This window comes from Miniopterus natalensis, chromosome X (assembly GCF_054644295.1).
Source record: "Miniopterus natalensis isolate mMinNat1 chromosome X, mMinNat1.hap1, whole genome shotgun sequence".
NCBI classification, from domain to species: domain Eukaryota; kingdom Metazoa; phylum Chordata; class Mammalia; order Chiroptera; family Miniopteridae; genus Miniopterus; species Miniopterus natalensis.
In genome coordinates, this window is record NC_142103.1 from 91,352,110 (window position 1) to 91,360,505 (window position 8,396).

Below are 8,396 nucleotides of genomic sequence, written 5' to 3' on the forward strand. Positions count from 1 at the left end.
GGAGAATACAATGGTTAAGTTGCTTGAAAACTACATTTAAATAGTTGTGCTATTATCTTATAATGATAGAATTTTCCAAGGGAATATAACAAAACACATAAAATAAAAATATATAAACTACAAGGAAAAATGGTTTATTTTTTGTGTGTTCTATAAACTTTATTTAAATTTATAACATTTTGATGTCAATGAAATATTCTTCTATTATTTTTGTCAAATATTTAAAAATATAAAAAGTTAAATAAATAATAATTTAAAATGTAAAATTCTTAGCTCATGTGCTATACAAGAAATAAGTATTTTTTACAAAACAAATTTTATATAAATATAGGAACTTAATATTTTTCTAATTTATCAATATGTCAATACGCTCTATAGTTGACAATTTGATTTTTAAAAGTTTAATATGCTAATGAAGGTAACTAAAACATCACAATAAAGATATTTATTCACAAATCTTTTTTAAGCCTTACTCTGGTGCTCACCTCACAGTTGTCAAACTGCTTTTGCACTCAATGTCTCTCTAATTTTTATCCCCACAAGCTGTCCATTAGACAAATTGGACAGGTAAAATTATCACCATTTTTCCATTTTGAATATATAAGCTTAGGTACAAAATTTGAAAGTGGCTTGCCCCAAGATTACTAGGCAATCAAGTGGCAGAGCCAGAACTTATCCTCCGGTTCAGATCTTGTATAAAGGGGTCTAGAGCACAGAGTGCAGGTTAGGCATGTTTTATCATCAGACCTCATTACCTTCATTAAAGGATTGGTACTGGTCTTCCCCGCACACATCCGAGCATGCGGTTCTTCTATTTCATTCAATTTACTAAAAATATTTCATAAGTGATAACTAAGATTTTATACAGAGTTGAACTTCTATTCCACTTATGCTTGGAAATATGAACAGCTGTTTGAATGCACAAGTGAAAAATTTCAATCTGTGTATAAGACAGAATTCTGGTGGTTCTAAGGATAAGAGAATTAAGTCAATTTACCTTTGCAAAGGGAAACTGCTCTGGGGATTATTTAAGGTGGTTAAATTACATAGCTTTCCACCCACAGGCTGTCAACAATAAAGAGATTAAGTCTTCATTTGCAAGCTTTGTCTTTAATGTAAAATGACAGTAATTGACATTTAAAAACTGTATTGTACAATACTCTACATGACACATGCAGAAACTTGTACTAGCTCCTGCACGTATTTGCTTCACGCGTCGATGACAAGATCCAGAGTATTTTTAGTAGTTGAATCTTTTAAATATTATCTATGAGGACATGAAAACATTGTTTGAGATAATACCACAGAAAATCAAATTAAGGACACGGCACAGTTGTCCACAGGGATTGGTTCCAGGACCCCCCGAGGATACCCAAATCCGAAGATGTTTAAGTCCCTTATATAAAGTGGCCTAGTATTCGCATATAACTGACACCAGCGATTTTCAACCGGTGCGCCACAAGAATTTTTAAAACATGCCATACTGACTATTTAGTCAAGGGCACTGACCTCTTTTCCCTTAGATTGTCAAATAAAAAAATGACAACAGCCAACACAATAGCCACCCGGTGTGAATGAATCAAAAGTATACCTATTTTTTTGTCAGATGGGCAAAAAATATATTTTTTGGTGTGCCGCGGAATTTTTAGCAATTAGTTTATGTGCCAGGAGATGAAAAAAGTTGAAAATTGCTGACCTACAGACAACCTCCTTTATACTTTAAATCATCTCTAGATTACATAAAATACTTAATGCAACATGGATGCTATGTAAATCATGGTTCTATTGTATTGTTTAGGGGAAAATGATAAAAAAGTAAGTCTGTACTTATTCCACTCAGACACAACCATTATAGGCTTAACTACATAATACACGTCAGCAGCATTTTTTTCCTGAATGCTTTTGATCCACAGTTGGTTGAATTCACGGGCTGACTGTTACTTTGACTTCTGGTCCTCCTTTAAAATTAAGAGTTAGTACTCCCAAAGTGTCACATTATATGAATCAGTTACCCTATTTGCATAATTTGCTTTTCAGTGCAAAGTAAGAGGTCCTGACCCAGATTATCTCAAAGTGAATCGTCAGCAGGCCAATAAAAATTGAGCAGATGGATGTCATTTTTCAACATTAGGCTTTCTTTGACAATAATCATTCCTGATGTTCTAAGAGAATAAGAATCAGTAGGAAGAATTCATCAGGCATTTTCTTATGAAAGTGTGTTTACAGTTTACATAGAAGTAGAGAATGATGGACCAACGGAAAGGAAAAGCCTTCCTAACTTCATGAAAGGAGTTCGAGTATAAATACACACACACACACACACACACACACACACACACACACTTACCAGTTGTTTGAAGTCCAAGAATATATGTTTCTCTTTGCTAAGTATGTTGGAATATCTCTCATTTTTCACCTGTGTATAAGTTTGGACAATTTTCATGTCCACTCCCAGCTTCTATATATTGTATTTTTTAAGGCAAAAAAATAAAAGAGAGAATCATATTTTATAAAGAACAATCTGTCTCTTCAATTAATGCCCCATGCTAATTTTGAAATTTACATCCTACACACCAGTCTAGTTACAAAATCATTAATTTGATTCAGATGTTTAATTAAGCATGACAAGGAGGCTTTAGTTTTAAGTGAAGAGGGGGAAAAAATGAAAGAGTCGCCTTGGAAAAGCCTGGAGCACATTTTGCAGAGCATCTTGGAACAAACAGTTTTAACTAAAGACTTAGCCTATTCCTTTGATGACTTCATTAACAAGTCAAAGTCTTCAGACCCACAAGGCCTAAGACAGTAGCTAGATGTCGGACACAGAATTTGAATTTTTTGATCAAGTTTTAATAAATATCTTTAATTAAGCAGGCTTTTCCTGAGGAATTAAGGGAAAGAAAAAAAGAGTGCCTCATTTATTTTTTAACTATCACATCCTCATTCGATGGTAACTAAAGGATCTTTTATTTATAGATATTATGACTTCCGTAGTCAATACATACACTGTGTACATACCCACTTTGTTCGTGCTCTATCATGTTGCACAAACTCTCTTCGCTGATGTTATAATTAAAGCCAAGTCGTAATGCCTAACACACTTTGCTGTAAGTAAAAGAACAAAACAGTTAAGCTTATCATGGTGATTTATTTGATTTTCATTTCATTTACAAATTTACATCTGTCCTCACACAGAATGGGGAGAAATCAGTGAACATTCACAGAAATGGCATAAAATAAACCTTAAATTTTCTAAAACACAATAATTTTTAGACAACTTGTAATTGCTTTTCTTTTTAAATTTTCACTTACAAGAATACTTTGTATACAATTATAGTCTCTGTTAAGAAGTCAGGAAATGTCAAATTGGCTGACAAATGTTCTCATATCCCAGATTTACGGCAATATCTATGCTCAGAGTTGAAACGAGTTTTTAAAACAAGCAGCAGCTTTATAGAAATCCTTACAAATTAATCACTGATACCAAGTCAAAGACTGAATCTCATTCAATAATATTCAACTAAGGGAAGGGAGGCGAAAGCCATGAGGGAGGTGGAGGGGTATGACATGGTGTTAAAATCTCAGGACTAAGGGAGATGTTTCAAATGTCAGTTTCTGAGTTTCTTACATGCTCTCTGTGTCCAACCTGGCCCCCTAAAAGCCAGTGAAAAGCCACTGTAGCTAAAGTGAGAATGTTGTACCTACCATATGATACCTAACAGGAAAAACTTATGAATTATTGTTCTATTGGAACAGCTCTTCCTGACATAGCAGTGGGTTTTGTGGCCATCCTATCTTCAAAACTGCCTGAGGATTTGAACCTACTCTAATCTTCCTTGCAACACTAACTCCAGGAATTTATGGGTATATATGAGATCCAAGAACGTCCTCCTGAGCACTATCAATCAGACCAAGTACCTTCATTGTCAAGGTGGTTTATCAAGTGATGTGTAACTAATAGTGATGAGATGCGGTTGCACCGGAGAATGGAGCTACTTTTTTACCCTGAAGGAGCTACATGGCTAGCAAGGTACAAAAGTTGAGGAGCTCTCAGAGCCACTGAATTTCCTAAACTGGAGCAGTCTGTGCCAGTCCAGTCTCATCTAGTGTGATCTTGCCTGTTCTAAGGGTGGTGTGAAGGGGGCACTGAAAATTGTGTCATGAATCGCCAGATCACCACAACGTTGTGGGGCACGCTCTGTTGCTGCCTGTCCAGCATCCCTAACTTAAAACAGGGTAAACTTGATGTTGGGTAAAGCGTGCTATGTCTCATGAGTTTGACACTCCCTCTGGTTTGACACTATACACGTCTACTTCATTGAGCTTTCATTTCATGTTCAGAGTGTGCCTTTGGCTTTCCTGTTAGAGTGTGATTCTAGTTGTCCTCTGTTTCTCTGACTGTATTTTTGGTTCTAATTCAAAAGCCCAGCCCTTTCTTCTGTCCCCTAAGTGTGTACATTTGGCACTGAAGTGGGTGGATCAAAACTGTTAGACTTACACACATTTGGATTTGCATGCTAGCTTTGAAACTCAAGGGCTATTTTTTTTTTAATCATCTTTATTGATTTCAGAGAGAGGGAGAGAGAGAGATAGAAACATCAATGATGAGAGTCACTGATGGGCGGCCTCCTGCAAGCCCCCTGCTGGGGATCGAGCCCACAACCCGGGCCTGTGCCCTGACCGGGAATCGAACCTGGATCATAGGTGGATGTTCAACCCCTGAGCCACACTGGCCGGGCCTCAAGGGTTATTTTATCCTGAGAAAATCAGTTAACTATTTGGAGCCTTAATTTCTTATCAGTATTCCAAGTCTTCTATATCTCATAATGTTATTTAAATTATATGACATATATAAAGTTATTTTGAATATGCAAATGAAGCAGTGAATGAGAATAAATCTGGTAAACATATGAACTTATTCTTAAAAAACTTAAGAATAACTGTCACCAATCTTTGTATCTTACAATACCTGTGGTAGGGGAGCCCAATATGTATTAAGGGCATATACTGTGCCATGTATTTATATAGGTATCACACAAATCATCAATGTGGACACTATATTCATTTTACATAGGAAAATCAGAAGCTTTGAGTGGTTTTTTGGGGGGCGGTATCTGAATTTTATTAAATATAATTGCCAGGAATCAAGGACATTTTATCAACTTTATCAAGAGCATTGTATTAATAACATAGTATTTAATCTTCAAAACAAGTCTTTAAGTCCTATGATCCCATTTCATAGATGAAAGAAATGAATGTTTAGAAGAATTACTAGCATGTGATAGAGCAAGAGTTGAAATCCAAATTTGTCTGACTCTGAAGTCTAAATCTTTTTTTTAAGATTTATTTTTATTTATTTTTATTTTTATCTTTATTGTTGAAGGTATAATCTTTCAATTAACAATGCTACTTCTAATTAATTCAGTGACTAGAACACAATGTGTAAGTAGAGACTACTTTTATAGTTTGCTCCTTTGGGGTAATATAATTTTATTCTCCCAATCTCAAGAAGGGGTGCAATATCAATTCACTTGTGGATGACAGGAAAGTATCTGGCTGATATTCCAACTACATTATATTAACATAATCTGTGATAGAGAATTTCACAGCACATGGAACCCCTAAAACTAGAATAAATTTTAGAATGTTAATTGCAGATATAACAAAGGAAATAATATTCTCACTTAACAGGTAAGATTTTTAAATGCTCCATTGAGATAGAGATGCTCTTTTAAAAAAAAAAGTCTTTATTGATTTCAGAGAGAGGAAAGGAGAGGGAGAGAGAGAGAGAAACATCAATGATGAGAGTCATTGATCTACTGCCTCCTGCACGCCCCCCACTGGGGATGGAGCCCGCAACCCGGGCATGTGCCCTGACCAGGTATCGAACCACAATCTCCTGGATCCTAGGTCGATGCTCAGCTGCTGAGCCATGCCAGCCAGGCTAGAGATGCTCTTTTACTAAATTGTGTAAAGAAAACTCTGCTATAACATTGACCATAATCTCTTGAAGGGTACAACAATCAAAATATTGCAGGGAAAATGGTATAGTGGACAATTACATTACAGAAAAGTGTGGAATGATAAAAGAAATAATTTATTTGATCAGCATAGAAGTTGAATGATGTAACAAAGCCAAGGACAGATGTTAAAAAGACTGCAAGACAAAGGAAAGGAATACTACTTGTCACGGGTTGAATTGTGTCCACCAAAAAGATATGTTGAAATCCTAAGCCCAGGAACCTTGAATGTGACCTTATTTGGAAACAAGGTTTTTGCAGACGTAATCAAGTTAAGATGAGGCTATTGGATTGAGTCTTAATCCAATATGACTGGTGTACTTATAAGAGGAAAATTTCAGACACTCACAGACAGAAGAATGCCCTCTGAAAACAGACTCACAAAAAAGCCATTTATGTGAAGATGGAGGCACAAATAGAAGTCATGCTGCCACAAGCCAGGGGACACCTGGGGCTACCAGAAGCTGGGAAGAGAAAAGGAAGGATCCTCCCCCAGGGACTTCACTGGGAAAAAGGCCCTGCCAAGATATTGATTTTACACTTCTAGCCTCCAGAACTTAGAATAACTTTCTATTGTTTTAAGTCACCAAGATTATGGTACTTCCTTACAGCAGTCCTAGGAATCTAACACTCTATTTTTAAAATCTTCATTGCATAAATAAATAAATAAATAAATAAATAAATAAATAAATCAAGCAAAAAACCCTCTACACTTATCTTTTAATAGGCCATAGAGTACACCAAATTTTTTGGAGTAGAGAGTTGTGTGAAACTCTCAATTTTCACTCTGTAAATATCTTAACATGGGTATGTTCTCATTCTTGACAAAAATTTGAAGTGAGAATGAAAGCATTTTCACTGTTTCATAAAATCTGTGAAAACATGATTTTTCTTTGTCTTCGGTCATGAACATGATTTTTTTCTCTCCTTGCTCTGCTTGCTCAAATCTTGACAAACTAAAACTTAGCAAAGAAAAGTGGAATCAACCTATCTTTTCCTCTGAATTACTAAGATTAGAAGCTTCAGCATTAGTTTTTGGGTAAGTGCTTCAAGGTCACATTTCACTTTGATACAGGGTCCTAGCCAGAGCATACCACCAGAATACAGCAGTCTTAAAAAGTATGAATAACTTATTTGTAGGAGTCATTGATTGCTGTGTCACAAATTTCCCCAAAACTTAATGGCTTAAGCCAACATTCATTATCTCATAATTACTGTGAGTCAGGAATCCCAACACAATTTAACTGGGTCCCCTGGCTTCAGGTTTCTCTCAAGGCTGCATTCATCTAGCAGAAGTGAGGAACGTCCAGCCCACGAAATCTTTTGGTTTGGCTCTGCCAAGGCAACTGCAGGCAGAACTCGAAATTCAATAAATCTAGGAGGTTTTTTCACAGCTAATTTTTAAGTTGGTGATTTTGTATGGCCCGCAAATGATGTTATAAATATCTAAATGGCCCTTGGCAGAAAAAAGGTTCCCCACCCCTGACAGGCTCAACTGGGAAGAATCTGCTTCCTACTTTTTTCATGTGGTTGTTGGCAGCACTGAGTTCCCTGTGGGCTGTTGTATTAACACCTTAGGCCCTCCTGAGCTAAGGCTGGAGGTTTCCCTTGGTTTCTTGCAATGTGGGCCTACCTCATAGAGCATCTCACAACATAACAGATTGCTCTATCATCAAGTAAGAGGGCAAGAGAGAATACCAACAAAAAAGAGAGTTCCAGCACAGGAGAAGGCACACGCTTTTGTCATCTAATCACACAAGCGATATCCCATCACTTTCACCATATTCTATTCATTAGAATAAAGCATTCTAATAATTCTACTCATTAAAAACAAGTCACTAGGTCCAACCTATACTCAAGGGAAGAAGGATTACACAAGGGCATGATTATCGGGAAACTAGGATTGTTGGGATCCACACTAGGAGCTGCCTACCATATTATTTGTGAGGTCATATGATAAATATGCCCACTACCACTGAATGATGATATATCTATTTACTGCAACAACATATAAACAATAATAGCTTTCCATAATCTGAAATCAATAAGTAGGTATAATCATCTTATAAAAAATGACTTTGCAATCCACAATAGAGAAATTGCATGCATTGTAATGAAAAGTAAAAGACAGTGATAGAGAATTGCAAGTTAGTATTTTGGCAAATTAATGTAACAAAGCTAAATATTTAACTAACAGTTTTAAATATTCTGTACTGGATGAGAGCAAAAGCTTTGAAGTCATACATACATGGGTTTAAACTTAGGCAAGTTATTTAAAACTTCTGAGTGTATATTTCTTCACCTATGAAGTGCGAGTACTAATGTCTATATATCAGATATTTAAATCTGATCCCAAATATATGGTGTTCAACCCGAATA